We start from the raw sequence: 15046 nt of genomic DNA, 5'->3' as shown, positions 1-15046 counted from the left end.
CAAGGGCCAATGGCAGGAAGAAGCCCGGAGACAGGAGCATCCAGAGGGCGGGGCAAGCCTGCGAGGGGGCCAAGCAGGGCCCTTCCTGGGTTGGACACAGGCAGCTTCTAGCAGTGGTAATCTCTAAAGCTCAAAGAATGGCAGAGGCATCTGTTTAAGGCAAGAACCCAGCCAGCAGCGTGAGGGGCCTGGGAAACAGAATTTAGCCCAAAGTGGGGTCTGGGTGGACTGGTAATAGCCAGTCAGGGTCTCAAGGTCGGAGTTCACGTGCAGCTCTGACCCTTGTGGAGAATTGGAGTCGAAGGCAGGGAAACAGGCAGAAAGAAGCAAACCCAGTTACGCAGAGTCACCAATACAGCAGGGCTTAAGGGAGGCTGCAGCTCAGCAGGAAGCTCCCCATCGACTGCCCCCAGCCACGGGAATGCCAGATACACAGTTCAAGGCACCCAGGTCAATTCCAGCCCCTGCCATCCCTGGGCACGGATGAGCTTCTGACCACTGTGGCTCAGATGTCGGGCAGGTGCATTGGAGGGACAGGGCCCAGAGCAGAGTGGGGCAGTCAGGGGCTAGCAGGCTTAGGTCAGGAAGCAATCTCCATCTGGAGTCGGGAGAGCCCTGGCAAGATTTCCAGCTTATGCCAATTTGAGTGCCATGGTGTGCAAGTGACCCTAGTGCCTCAGAGAGACTGCCCTGCTTGAGACTAAAGGGACAGCAGCTGGACCAACGCTCCTCCCTCCATCCCATTCTTCGTGCATCAGCCAGGGGGGTCAGGTTCCTCCTGCTACATTCACCTGCAAACTGCCTGTTCAGAGTGCCCACCGCCCCTTTCCTGACACCGAACAAACCCCAGAAATAATCCCTAGGGGTCACTTTTGGGGCTGGAAAGACCCTAAGAGGTCATCTAAGGTACCACTCTCATGTGATCAAAAGGGAAACAGAGGCACGGAGATGAGCAGAGGCATGCTCTTACCCTGCTGTGCCCCTGAGCAGTCATCATCATTTCTAAAATCACACCAGCACTGACATTCCCTGGTTCTGCTTCAACAGGATGAACATGGGAAACTGTAAATGAATGTTTCCGAGTCACGTGGAATGGTGCTAAACTTAAGCCCCCAGTGAGGGTCTGGCTCTCCCCTCCCTCGTCTTTCCTCTTACAACAGCTGGGTCCCCTGCAAGCTCAGTCCTACCACATATTCTTGAACCAACCCTTCTTCCCCTTATAATCATCTACAGAACCCCTGGCTCAGAACCGCCTGCTCTAATATCGTGCCTGTTTCTGGAAACTGTGTCACTATCCTGTTCCCAAGGGCTGGCGCCAGCCTTATGGCTCAGGCCTGGTCCCGTGCCCAGCTGTAACCCCACATCCCATGCCCCAGCCCCCAGTGCTATGACTATGCAGCACGGTGGGGATACGATGGTGGCCAACGAAGCAAGTGCTTCCTGCTGGGTGAGAATTTTGCATGAGTTCCTTGATCAAATCCCCAAAGAGGGCTATGTCAGGCAGTGATGATCACTACTCCCATTTTACAGATAAGGGAGCTCAAGGCCAGCTCGCCAAAGGTCACCAGGCTAATAAGTGGCAGTGCCAGGATGTCCCCCTGACAGTCCTATGTCAGCTGGTTGTCTGGCCTGGCCTGGATTCCCCCCACTGCCACCCCCTGGGCTGGCCTTGAGCGCCCGCTCTGCTCTGGGGGCATGGTCGGTTCAGCTCCCCGCCTCCCTTACTCCGGAGCTCTCCAGACTTCCACCATGTCCTTCAGGGAGGGTGTGAGATTTAATGGCCCTGGAAGAACAGGTGGGAGTTGGGGAGGGGCTACAAGAAGAAGCCAGAAATCAAGCCTGGTTATTGGCAAATGTAGACCCCATAACAGCATCCATGAGGCTGGTTCCCTCTCTCACTGGCTCACTGGGAATCACTGGGCTACATACAGCCTCTGGGGCTGATGGCAGCCGACCATCACATCCACCATCCAGGGAAAGCTGAGAAAGTTTGACAGTCCTGAGTTCAGATCCCAGCTCTGTCCCTTACACATTCTACAAACTTGAGGAAATTCCAGGTGAAAAGTGGCCTCTTTCGGCCTCCAACTCCCGGCAGTGACATGGGGCTAATGACACCAATCTTGTGTGGCCTTCACGAGGACAATACCCATGTCCTGTGCCTAGGCCTCAGTGAAGACGGGTTCCCTTCCACACTTTTCCCTCATTGGCTCCCGCTCCCATTGCTGCTGGCCTCCCACCCCGTACCCAGAGAGAGGGCCTCTTGGGGCTGAGAAGCCTGAGCCGTCCCAACGATGCCCACCACGTGGCTGGCAGGGACGCGAGCACACTCAGCATGCTGGAGATAAATACAGGGTCCGGGCACCTGATCCTAAACAATGGACTATTCTGAGGGTTTAATTGCTCATCAACGGGAAGGCAGGCTCTGGGCAGTGACCAACCCTGGAGTCAGGACAAGCCCTGGGGCAGCAAACCCACCGAGGTGCAGGTGCAGAAATGCCAGCCAACAGGTGACAGATCCCAGAACGGCACATGGGGAGGGTGCTTAAGAAGCCTCGAGGGGGACCACACTCACAGTGTACAAGTGGGGAAAGTGAGGCTCAGGGTGGCGAGCGCTTTGATTCGTGGCTTTGACAAACGCTCATCAGGCACCTTCTCCAGGCTAGGCTCCGTGCTCAGCCTCGGGGACCTCACAGTGTGTGGGGACACAGATGGCATACATGCAATCACAGTGCCTGGCGGCAACTGCCAAAAGAAGACAGGGACGGGGCTGCGGGAGCACGAAGGCACGCCACGCTAATCACATGGGTCCTGGATCCGTTCACTCACTCATTCGTTCACCCGTGCGCTCTGCGCTGGTGTGTGCCTGGCACTGCTCAGCTGCTGTAGACACAGGTTCCAGCCTTCGCGGGGTTTCCAGTCTCACGGCAGAGAGATGTGGTCCCAGATCAATGAAGAGATAGAGGACAGAACAGGAGGGCAGGTAATGCTGTAAAGACAAATCCCGCAGCAGAAGGGGAGAGCAGGCACCTGCCGCTCACCGGTGCTCTGCGTAGGATGGTCAGGCTGACGCTAACGACGGCAAATTGATGTTAGCACATGAGGTCGGCAGGGCGACAAAAGTTCTAGCCTTGAGTAAAGAGGGGAACCAAGGCCCCAAAGTTGGCCTGCCTCGGGGGGTCACAGAGCACCAGCAACAGAGTCAGGAACTGCCCCAGGTCTCTTGTCTCACAGGCTGGAGCTGATTCCCTGCCCACACAACAGCTCGTCTGCTCCCCCCCACCCCGGCTGGCCCCCATCTTCCCCGCCTCTTGCCCAGGGGTAAGGCAGCGGGCCGCTCTGCTGGGTGGGGGCCAAAGCCAGGCCCCGCCACTCACCGGTCGTCCACACAAGCCTCGGGCAGTGGAGACTGGCAGCCAGAGCCTTGGCCGTGCAGGAGCAGCAGGGGGGAGCCTCCCCTCTGCCAGCTCCCATGGATGTCAGTGGTGCCCTCGTGTCAGGCACACGTGGTCCCCCGACTTCTGAGCTCTGTGACCGTGACAAGTTCAGTGGAGCCTCTGTCCAAACTGCCTGTTGCGCTGCTCTCACAGAGCCGTGCGAGAGGATTAAACGAGCTAAGGTGTGAAACGGCCCCCAATGGGCACCTTGCCGCCTCACGTCTTCCTCCCGCCATGCCTGGCGGGCAGCCCAGAGCCTCGCTCCCTCCTCGGGGCTCCCACGGCTCTGAGGGCCCTCGTGTCCTCTCGCCATCGGGCCCTCCACAAGACTCCCAGAGAGCCGCCCGGGCCCCGGCGTCCCTCCCAGCCGTCAGCCTGGATCGGCCGCGGCGGCCCACCCGGCCACCGGTCCATAAATGCCCCCCTGCTGCGGCCAGCCGGGAAAGCTGAGCCTGAAGAAGAAGGGGGCAGATGCGGAGTCAGCTTCTTTAACAGCCTAGTGACCCTGGACAAGTTAACTTTTTTTTTTTTTTTTTTTTTTAATGAGGATAATAATCAGTGCCTAAGGTTCTGCAAAATTATATGGTGATTTTAATATTATTGTTCCCGTGAAAGAATCATAGGTTGAGTCCAGAGTATTCAATTTGTCACCTGGTTCTCCAATCTCTTCCACAATGTCCTGCCGCATGGTGTTCTCCTCTCATTGAACTTGCCAATGACAGGGAACTCACTACCTGATGAGCAGCCATGCCCTGTTTTGACTGCTTCTGAGCAGTGAGAAACTTTCTGTCTGTTGCTCGAAAACCTGCCATGCTGAGCTCTGGAATGCAGAGAGTGGGTGGTGAGCCAGCCAGGGGAGGGTCTGGGGAGAGGTGCAGGAGGGCGGAAGGAGGGTGAGGGAGCTGAGAGGAACGCCAGGGAGCACTCCCGATGGAGCCCCTCGCAGGTTGTCAGCACCCCTTCCCACATAAGCTCCCACTCTGCTCTGCTCTAGCCCAGCCCTTCCAGAAGACATCCTGCCTGGGCTGCCTCCTGCCCAGGGCTGCTCAGTGGTGGGACCACAGGGGCCTGGGTTCTCAAGGCCTGATGTATGATTAATGACTCTGATGAGCTCACCAGCCCATGGATGGAGGGTGATCCGAGGGGAGGCCAGAGGAAGGCTGGTTATGGATTTTAACCCTCTGATGTTACTGGCTGGGAATTTAACATCAATAATTCAAGGCAGTGGGGAGGAGGGGTTGAGAAAAATGCGAAAGAGAGAGGGAGGTAAGGAAGAAGGGAGAGAGGTCGGGAAGGAGGGGGGAGGGGCAGAGGCACAGATGCATTTGTGGAGTGTTCCCCATGTGCCCCTTCTGCCTCCTTCGGCTCCTTCAAGCCCCCCTGCAGTCTGTGAAGCCTCACCCCCCCTTAGCTGCCACCCTGTTACCCAGTTCAGAAGGAAAAACGAGGGTCTCAGGGGCAGCGGGTGGGGGAAGAGACCCAGGCCCACAGGTCCCAGAACCCAGGTTCTTTCTACTACACCTTGACTCTGGAGGGTAGCGAGGTCGGGGAACACAGAGAGTCCCTGCCAGCGTCAGGACACCCAGCCCAGCTCCCACACTGGGGCTGACATGTGGCCAGATGAGTTTGCGGGGCTTTGCCCCTGGGAGAGAAACCAGCCATTGGCCTTCTGGACAGCACCAGAACTTTGTTGCTGGAGCTGAAAAAATTAACTGCTATATTTAAAAGCATTGTTCCGTTGCTAAGGCAACAGAGGGGCTAAGAATAATATAAAAAGAAGATGATATGCCAGGTTGTCACTGGCAACCCAATTTTAAGGGTGTGTGTATGTGTTTTAAAAGAAGTGGGGGGGTGAGGTTCAGACTGTCTTCCCCACTCCCTCTGGCACCATCTGCCCCAGGGCCATATCCAAGATGCAGCCAGGCCTGGGATCTCACCGGTCTGCCCAAGTAGGGGGAGGGCTGGCACGTCCTGGCCCCGAGCCTAAAGATAAAGGTGGCTCCCGTTCCCTAATTGCTGTCCCCTCTGGGCAGCCCCCCTTTGCCTGGTCTGCTTCCCCCCACCCCCGCTGTGGAACCCCAGCCGGAGGCACCTCTCAAACAGATGGCCCCAAAATAACTTCTTCTCCCCGACCTGGGAGCTCGCAGCCAGCCTGGCAGACTCCCCGGGGACCACCAAGGAACGCAGATGGTGGGGAGAGAAGAACAGGAGGCAGATTTATCCAACTCCAGCCTGGATGTCAGGGCTGAGAGGTGGCTTGGGGCAGACACGGGCACAGGGCGGCCCCGGCTCTCTGAGGGGTCCCAGAGAGAAGCACTCGGTCTGACCTCGGTCCGGAGCCTGGGTCCCGGACAGCAGGCCTGATGAGGGGCGATGAGAAGGTGGACGGGGGCCCGCGGGCCCTTGCGCACCAGCCAGCTACTTGTTGGAGCTGAGATGGAAGCACTCGTGGGAGACACAGAACTGGACGGCAAAACAAACACACAAAACCCCCAGGGCAGTTCATCAATAGTCGCGTTTCGGGAAGAGATTTGTTATCTTTACCTTTGTCACAGTCAAGCCATGTGGAGGAAAGCTGTGAAATCAGCCCAGCCAGGGACCCCAGGCCAGCTCGGCCACATACTGCTGTGTGACCTTGAGCAAGGCCCTTAGCGTCTCTGGGCCTTGGTCCGATCACAAGTAGAAAAGACAGTGACTTTTTTTAACAAGTGTGGCTTGGCTTTGATAAACTGACGTGTATAGAGCGCCAGGCTTGGCACACAGAATGTCCTCCATAGACAGCACCATCCACCAGGAGAAACCTTTACCTTAGCATTTCTCTGTGTCAAGCCTACCCTGAAGGGCACAGAAGCGCCTAGGGAACTTGGCGGGGGGAGGGAAAGTGACCAGAGGAGGTGTCTGAGTGGAGGTAGTCTGGGAAGGCTTCTCGAAGGAGATGAAATTCTAAGAGGATGACATTTCTGTGCAAATAAGTGAGGAATGACACACAGCTGGGGACCCAGAGTGGCCAAATGTTCCTGGAGGGGTTGGGAATTCCAAAGGAAGAAGAAGGTCTAGTAGAATGAGGATGGGAGGGAGAGACATTCCAGGCAGAAGGAATGACTAGAGCAAAGGCAGGGAGGAGGGAGAGCACAAGGAGGGTCTGAGGGCAGGGGACGGGCTCGCTGGGCCAGAACCTATAAGGAAGGCTTGCTGGGGAAGAGAAATGACCGGATCCGTGTTTCAGAAAGACTCTGTGGGGAAGCTAGCTGGGCTGAGTGAACCGGAGGCAGGGAGGCCCATGGGGATGCTGGGGCAAGAGTCCAGGCCAGATAAAGGAACCCGGGCTAACGCAGAACGAGGTTTTACAGTTTAGAAGGTGCATCCATGTCCATGACCTCACAGGATCAAGCCAGGATGGACAGACAGTGCTGCCCGACCCCAGCGCTCTCCCACTCTTGCTTACAAGGCCTCCCATAGGCAGGAGGTACCTACCACGTATAGAGTTGCTACCTATCGATTTCCCATCCTCTAGAAGTGGGCAAGTCCAGGAGAGCTGGAGGGGCCCAGTGAGGGAGAGGTCTCATGGGTGGGTGTGGTCAGGGAGGGCCTCCTGCAAGAGAGGCAGGGCTGGGTCATGGAGAGCCGCGAGCTCCAGGCTGACAGGCTGCAACTCCTGGGGGCAGTGAAGACCTGTGGGGAGTCAAGAGGGGTCAAGAGAGTGGGCGGTGTGAGCAAAGCAGTTTTAGGAAGCCAAGCTGGGTCAGAGATCCAGCGCCTTGCTCCTCTCCCCACCTCTCAGACACAGGACCCTCTTTTTCCAGCTGTCTGAGTGTTGGCAACAGACCACCAGACCTCAAGCAGCACGTCACAGAGAATGGGTATGTTTACTCAACAACTATTCTTATTTCAACAGAAGACACCAGCCCCCCACCGAGCCTCAGCCTTCCTGTCTTCCCTTGCAAAGGCAGGACCCACTTCTGGGCATCCTTTTCCATGAAGAAGGTGCCCTGAGTGTGTCTGGGACAGTGTCTGGGCCTCATGGAGTTCAGGCTGGGTCAGCACATGGGCAGAGAGTGGTCCCAAGTGGCTCAGCACCTGGAGGACCAGAACCTGGGTGGAGGTTTCTGGGCCGGGGCAGCCCCAGGAAGCCTGGCCCTTGCCTTTTTTCCTCCTTCAACAAATATTTATTGAGCACCTATTATGTGTCAGGCACAGTTCTAGGCACTGAATCAAATAAAAGCCCTGCCTTCTTGGAGCTTAAATTCTATTGGGGAAATAGTCAACAGTCAACAAATAAATATCGTCAGGTAGTAATGAGTACTAGGAAAGAAATCAACAACTTGGGGGAGGGAAAGGGACCAGAGGTTTGAGTGAAGGCTGTCGGGGAAGCCTTGCTGAAGGAGGTGAGATGCTAAGGGGGTGACATTTCAGCAGAGGCCTGAATGAAGCGAGGGGGCAGTGGAAAGAGTATTTTGGGGGAAGATATTTCAGGCAGAAGGAATGGTACATGCAAAGGACTTGTGGCAGGCACAAAGTTTGGTGTGTTTCTCTGACTCCTCATCTAGTGCTCCTGGGGAGAAAAGAGGGGCCGAGAGGTCAGGTGTCTTGCCCAGAGTCATACTGTTGATTGGCCGCCAAGCGGGGTGAGAGGGCAATTGGCTGCCTGTCGGCGCAGGGTTCATCTACCACTGAATGGGCGACTGGCCACATTTCAGGGCATGGGCTTCGGCTGGAGTGTGGGTGCTGGCCGCCGACTGTAGGGGAGAGGGCTCTGGGGTAGGACATTCAGGCAACAGGTGTTAACGGAGTACCTACCACACGCCAGGTGCTGGCTGTGCGGGGCCCTGACGTAGAGTAGGACACACAGAACCCCCTAGGATCTGGGAATCCCAGAATGAACATGACTGCCTCTTAGCCTCTGAGAATTCAGAATCACTCAAGCACAGGCTCCCAGCATAGGACAGTTGGCAGGGCCCTTCGGCAGCACTTGGTCCATTTTAAAGGGGGAGGGACTGAGGCCTGGTGCGGGGAATGTCCCACACATGGCAGCCAGTGCAAGAGCCAGGAACTTACGCCCCTGAGTCCAGGTTCCTGGCCCAGGGGGCTGTGTGTGGGCAATGGAGATGAGCATGGGCTTGGTAGCCAGACAGACCGGCTGTGTGTCTGTCCCTCACACTGGCTATGGCGTGGAGTCCTTGTGAACCTCAGCTTCCTCATCAGAAGAATGGGGCTAATGAAAATTACCGTAACATATGTAAAGGGCTTAGCATGGTAAATGCCCCAAATGTTTGCAGTTGTTGTAATTATTAGTGAAACTTCAAGGACACTAAGTGTCTCTTCTTGAAGGTGACAGAGATTGGTCTCTGCTGTGATCTGAACAGCTGACCTGCCCCAGCTAGCCGGCTTAGTATCCTGCAGAGGGTCTGCCCCAGTGCGTTAGCTGATGGAGAATAAGGGTTGTTTCAGTCCCACCTCGAAACAGAAACATCGTGTGTGTGGCCTGGCCTGAGTCCTCTCCCTTCACCCCTCCCCTTCTTTCCATTCCCTCCTGTGCCTCTGTCTCTGTCTCTTTCTCTGTCTCTGTCTCTGTCTCTCTCCCTCACACACACACACACACACACACACACACACACACACACACAGGCCGTGCTGCAGTTAAGGCCATAAGACTTTAACCTACCCCAAGCAGTGGAAGCCAAAGGGAAGCAGAGAAGTTTCCAGAAGATTCTACCTTGGAGTGGAAGAACATGTTTTAACCCTCCCTCTTGGATAGGCTGAAAGTAACCTTGATAGGCATAGGGCCTGTCCAGAGGTCAGGAGGGCAAGGGCCCATGGCCAGGCGGGATTGATAAGAAACATGCCATTGGTATGATAAGAGACCAGGGCGTAACAGCCAGAGCGGAGGGCTCAGAGTGTGCAGCAGCAGCCTTGGAGGGTAGTTGGGCAAAAGGCACCCCAGAGGACTTCCTGGAAGAGGAGGGGTGGAGGAGGAGGGTTTCATTTGAGCTTCAAAGGATGGGGAGGATTTGGCCAAACGGACTTCCTTGCTCACTATGGGACCAGCATTAAAGGCAGAAAACTAAACAAAGTACAGAAGCACAGAGGTTGGAGCTTTTAGGGTGAAGAACAACAGTGAGGTTCAGTGAGGATTTGGGCTTTTTCTAAGTTGGAAGTAAGAAGTGAGCAGACAATAATTGTTTCATTCATGTGAATAACTCACCCATCTAAAAAAAGCCAAGGCAGCCTAGGCAGGTCATCTTTCCTTCCTGCACCAGAATTGTTCCGTCTCCCAAATGTGTGTGTCCCTGACGTGGGAGGGAGACGGCCCCAGAACAGATATTCCTGACCAACAGGGGGGTCACTGGCTGCCTCCCCCCGACCCCACTGCTCAAGAGACCTAGGGCCAATTTCCCTGTGCCCATCAAGAAGTCCCAGGCTCATCTGAAAGCCTCGGTGTCCTGGGACAGCCAGAGCACCTCCTCAGCCTCCCCTCAACCACATGGCACCCAGGTGGGATGATGGTTCGTGTCCACCCCACACCGGGGAACTGACCCTCAAAGGGGCACGGCGTCTGGCCTAAGTCCTCCACCTGGTTAAGCAGCAGAGCCAGGGTGTGAAACCAGGAGTGTGGAGCGCCCAGCCCCAAGTCCCTTCCATCAGGGTAGGCTGTCTCTTGCCCTTAAGTTTGTACAGGCCAAGACTGGAAGCCAAGATGGGGAGCAATTTGGTCCCACGAGGACTCAGACTGGAGGGTCGCTGGGGCCCGGCCACACCTGCCACTCCAGAGGCCCAGCCTCTCTGAGACAGCAGACTCTGGCTTTGGTTTCAGCCAAGTGCCCCTTCCAAGCCACCTTGGCCCTTCCTACGTCTCCCCTGCCCACCCTCCAGCATCGGCCCAGGCTTCCATCCGGGTCCTGGATATCGAAACCTCTTCAGGGCAGCCAGGGAATCCTACGATCAGTACACTGAACCAGATGTGCGCAAAATACCACCTCCGAGCAGGCCCCCGGGGCTGCTCCCGGGCCCCAGGCTGCAACTCTTGAAGAGACTAAGGGGGAAAAATACTGCTGTTTTCTCCACTGGCACACCCCATAAACGGAACGGTTCATTCATGGGTTGATTCCATTTGGATACGCTTGGAATCACTTTGGGTCCGTCTAGAGAAACATGCTCATTGGGTCCTGGCTTGCCCACCTCAATCACTGAATAGCCTGCACCATGATTCCACCTCTTCAAAGCCTAGTACGTGCCATTCCTTTGCAAGGGGTAGAGGGAGTTACAGGTCGAACAGGCAGAACCAGAGCCAGCCTCTGATTATCAAGGAGCTCATGAGTGGAGACCTTGGTATCCTCGATCCCTGTTGGTGGGAACGGAAAATAGCTCAGCCACTGTGGAAAACAGTATGGCCGTTTATTGAAAAATTAAAAATAGAATTACCATATGATCCAACAATTTCACTTCTGGGTATTTCTCCAAAAAAAAAAAAATTGAAATTAGAATCTTGAAGAGCTATCTGCCCTCCCATCTTCCTGCAGCATTATTTATAATCGCCAAGATGTGCATGCAACCTAAGTGATCACTGACGGGTGCATGGAGAGAGAAAATGTGCCATATGTGTACAATGGGGTATTATTCAGCCTTAAAAAGGAAGAAATTCTGCGGTATGCAGCAACGCGGATGAACCCGGAACACATTATGCTAAGTGAAAGAAGCCAGTCACAGAAGGACAAATCTTGTTTGAGTCCACTTATATAAGGTAGGAAAATAGTCAAGTTCACAGAAACAGAGAGTAGAGTATGGTTGCCAGGGGCTGGGGGAAGAGAGAACTGGGGAGGTGCTGTTCAACAGGTTTAAAGTTTCAGTTACATGAGATGAAAAGTTCTAGAGTTCTACTGTACATCACATCTGTAGTTAACAGATACTACTGTCCACTTACAATTTTGTTAAAAGAGTAGATTTCATGGGCGCCTGGGTGGCTCAGTCGTTAAGCATCTGCCTTCGGCTCCGGTCATGATCTCAGGGTCCTGGGATCGAGCCCCACGTCATCAGGCTCCGTGCTCAGTGGGAGCCTCCTTCTCCCTCTGCTTGCCCCCGCCCCCAGCCCAGTTGTGCACGCTCTCTCTCACTATCTCTCGCTATCGCTCTCTCTCTCTCAAATAAATAAATAAAATCTTTTAAAAAAAAGAGTAGATTTCATGCTAAATGTTATCATAACAATAAAAGCTCATAAGCTAGAAGAAGAAATGTAGATAGGTGCACAGATTAATTAATAGCCTTGATTTATATAACTCATATCCTGTGCCAGACACAGGCCTGAGGTTTTACCTCTATCAGTTCATTTAACGCTGGCAACGATACTATGAAGGATGTGCCACAATCATCTCCACTACACAGAAGAGTAAACCGAGGCACAAAGAGGTTGAGTAACTTGCCCAGGATGGCAATCACGCTGCTCCCAGGCACAGAGCTGGGACTCGAGCCCAGGCAGCGGCTGCCAGTCTGTGTTCTAGCCTTACGCTCGGCTGAGTCGTGGCGCACACAAGCATATTCCTGACAGGTGATGCGCTGGGCAGTACGGGGGGAGGGGCGTGGGTGGTGATGGACTCCGCCAGGAGGGAGGGGCATGGAAGTTTTCCACCTGAACTGGACTGTCATCGATGAAGAAACCCATCACCCCTGAAGCCAGCAGTGAACACCCCCCCAGCAACCCCGACCTTCCCCCCCGCCCCCCCCCCCCCGCGCTGCTGCAGTCGGGTCTGGTGCTCCCTGCTGCAAGCTCCCAGGGCTCTCGGTGTGCATCTCCTCTGTCGTGCGGACACAGTCTGCTTTGCCCCAGCTCTAGACTTGTCTCACCTCCCTCCAGAGCACAGCCCTTCTCCCACCCGCTTCTGACTGGCCTGGGAGGTCGCTGGCGCTTGTGAAATATTTGTGGGATTGACATGGATTTCCGTTAGATGCTGGGGCTGGCCCTGACGGAACCACGAGATTGGCAAAATAAATTTGGCCCACTCTTTTTACCTCCCTCCCTCCTTCCATTCCTCCCTCCCTCCTTCTCTCCTTCCTCCTTCCTTTCACTTTCAACAGCTATTTATTGAGAACGTATTGTATGTAGCAGCTGGGATACAACGGGACAGCCCCTCTTCTACGGGCACTCATAGTCCGGCAGGGGAGACAGACTAGCAAAAAGACAACGGCAGAGTGACAAGTCCTGGTGCGGGGTGAGTCTACAGGTGCAGAAGCACCCTGGACATGGACAGCCTTAGGTGTGAAGAGGGCAGTCAAGGAAGACCTCCCAGAAGTGGCATTTAAACTGCAACCTGAGTATTGAGTAGGAATTAGTCTCTCTCTCTCTCTGTGTACACATGCATGCATATGCCTGCCAGGTATGGGGAGGGAGGTTAAGCCCAGAGCTTTCTAGGAAGAGGGAAGCACGTTTGCAAAGGCCTGGAGGCATAGAATGGCATCACATTCTAGGAGGTTCTAGCACAGAAGTGCAAAGGGAGAGGAGAAAGAGCAGGGCGAGATCCCGAGGACCCTTGCAAGTTACTCTAAAGAAATTTGACATTTAACATTGGAGGCCACAGGGAGCTATTAAAAGATTTTATGCAAAGGATGATATGACCTGATTTGTGTTTTTAAAAGATCCCCCTGGTGCACTGTGGGGAGGAGACGGGAGGGACACAGTGGTGGCAGTTAAAACCAGCTACAGAATCCAGGTAAGACAGAGTGGTTAGCACTGGTTAGCAGAGGAAGGGGACACACCTGACAGATCTCGAGTCAACAGAACTCGATTGCCTTGGGTGGGGTGGGGGACCTGTCTGAGATGAAGCCCGAGGGCCCCTCTTATCTCCAGCACCATCTCCATCCTTATCCCACTGCCACAACTGGAAGCCAGGGAACTTGGGGGAGGGCAGGGGACTCCATGAAATACTGTACTTCTGGCTCCATCCCATGAACTGGGAGCAATCTTACTAGCAGAAAGTATACTCACACCATAAAAATCATAACCCACACACATGTACATCCACCATAAAAAAGATGCCTTGAGGCTCAGCAGAATTGGCTGATTCTGATAATTCCCATTAATATTTGCTTGCCACTCATACATTTCGCTTTACTGGATGCGAGCACTCAGCAGCAGTCAAGCAGTGCCAGGTGCCAGGAGCTGAAGAAAAGTCAATGGGAAAAAAAGGTAAAATTGAGATAATTCCTAAGTAAAAATTTTGTTCTTTACTACAAACTGGGGAGAGAGAGAGAGGTATCGATTTAATTCAGCAGTGGAATTGAAAATAGCACAACTTTCAGACAGGGGTGATGCGCTCCTCAAGGTTTCTCCTGGTCGAGGCTGGAGAGCAATCTGATTAAGTCACTCGTGCTCAAGAGTGAATGACAACAGAGGACCCCAACCCCTCCTAGAGCTACCAGCAGCTTGGCTCTAGAAACAGAGAGCAAGTACCTTTCCCCGCTGCCTTCGAATGTCATCACCTGCCTGTGCACCCAGAGAACGCAGCCTTTAGTGTCTCCGGGGATCACGACAGCCTTGGGCCTGCCTACCCTCGGGTCACCTTCCGCAAGTTTGCACGGGCAGTGTCCAGTTGTGTCTCGGGATGAGCTCTCGTGTTCCCTTCTACCACCATTCACGTCATCTTCCAAAGAAGCAAACCGTTTAGACTGCTCTCACCGAAATCCACAGACAAGGTGGCTTATAAGCCACAGACAGTTATTTCTCACAGTTTTGGAGGCTGGGAAGCCCAAGATCAAGGCATCCACAGGTTCAGTGTCTGGTGAGGACCTGCTTCCTCGTTCAGAGATGGCCATCTTCTTGCTGTGTCCTCACATGGTGGGAGGGACAAGGGAACCCTCTGGATATTTTCCAGGGGTGCTGACCCATTCTTGAGGGCTCCACCCTCACCACCTAATTGTCTTCCAAAGGCCCCACCTCCCAATATCTTCACATTTGTTAGGTTCCAACATATGCATCTGGGGGGACGCATAGTCAGACTCCAGCCCAAGCATAAAACTTAGGTCAAAAGTGTGCTCACTCTGCAAATGCAGCTTTAAAGTCTCCAATACGCTCACACCCGCCACAGTGCTGACCATGAAACTCCTCCGAGAGCAGCTGGTGAAGCCGGGTACCCTTGAGAGAAGAGACCGCCTTCATATGTAACACCTAGTACTGAACCAGCGTCCAATGGACTTTTCTTCACGAGGCACTATTGCTGCCCAAAGAAAGTGAATAAAAATGCTTATGAAAGAATACCATTTTGCAGATGGGAAAACTGAGGACCAGCGAACAGACTTGGCTCAGATCACACACTCAGGAGGCCATACCTACTCCCCCTGATCCTTTGAGACAGCCAATGGAGACTGGAGGCATCCAGCTCTGAGCTGAAGTCACGGTCTGGGAAGAGGTAATTGCGAGGCAGTGAGGTGTGCCGTTAAGGTGCGTCTGGTGACCTGTAAAGAACTGGAGGTCTGAACCCCAGCCCCAGCTCGCACACACACCCTGCACAAACCCGGGCAAGTCCCTCAACATCTCTGGTTTCGGTCGGCAAATCTACACTGGCAACAAAGGCTGGGTGACATGGGATCACTTCAAAGTCCTTCTCTGGTTTAACAAATCCCTGTCT

The 15046-nt window shown here is 54.3% G+C and overlaps 1 protein-coding gene across 1 annotated transcript in view; it reads right to left on the bottom strand.

Annotated features, from left to right (window-relative positions):
* HIVEP3 (HIVEP zinc finger 3) overlaps positions 1-15046 on the bottom strand; it is a 446808-nt gene that overhangs the window by 163736 nt on the left and 268026 nt on the right. The gene's annotated exons all lie outside the window — the stretch shown is intronic.

Source organism: Phoca vitulina, unplaced genomic scaffold, assembly GCF_004348235.1.
Source record: "Phoca vitulina isolate PV1807 unplaced genomic scaffold, GSC_HSeal_1.0 scaffold2, whole genome shotgun sequence".
Taxonomy (NCBI): domain Eukaryota; kingdom Metazoa; phylum Chordata; class Mammalia; order Carnivora; family Phocidae; genus Phoca; species Phoca vitulina.
The sequence above is the reverse complement of the archived record's forward strand: the minus strand, read 5'-3'. Positions and strand labels throughout refer to the sequence as shown.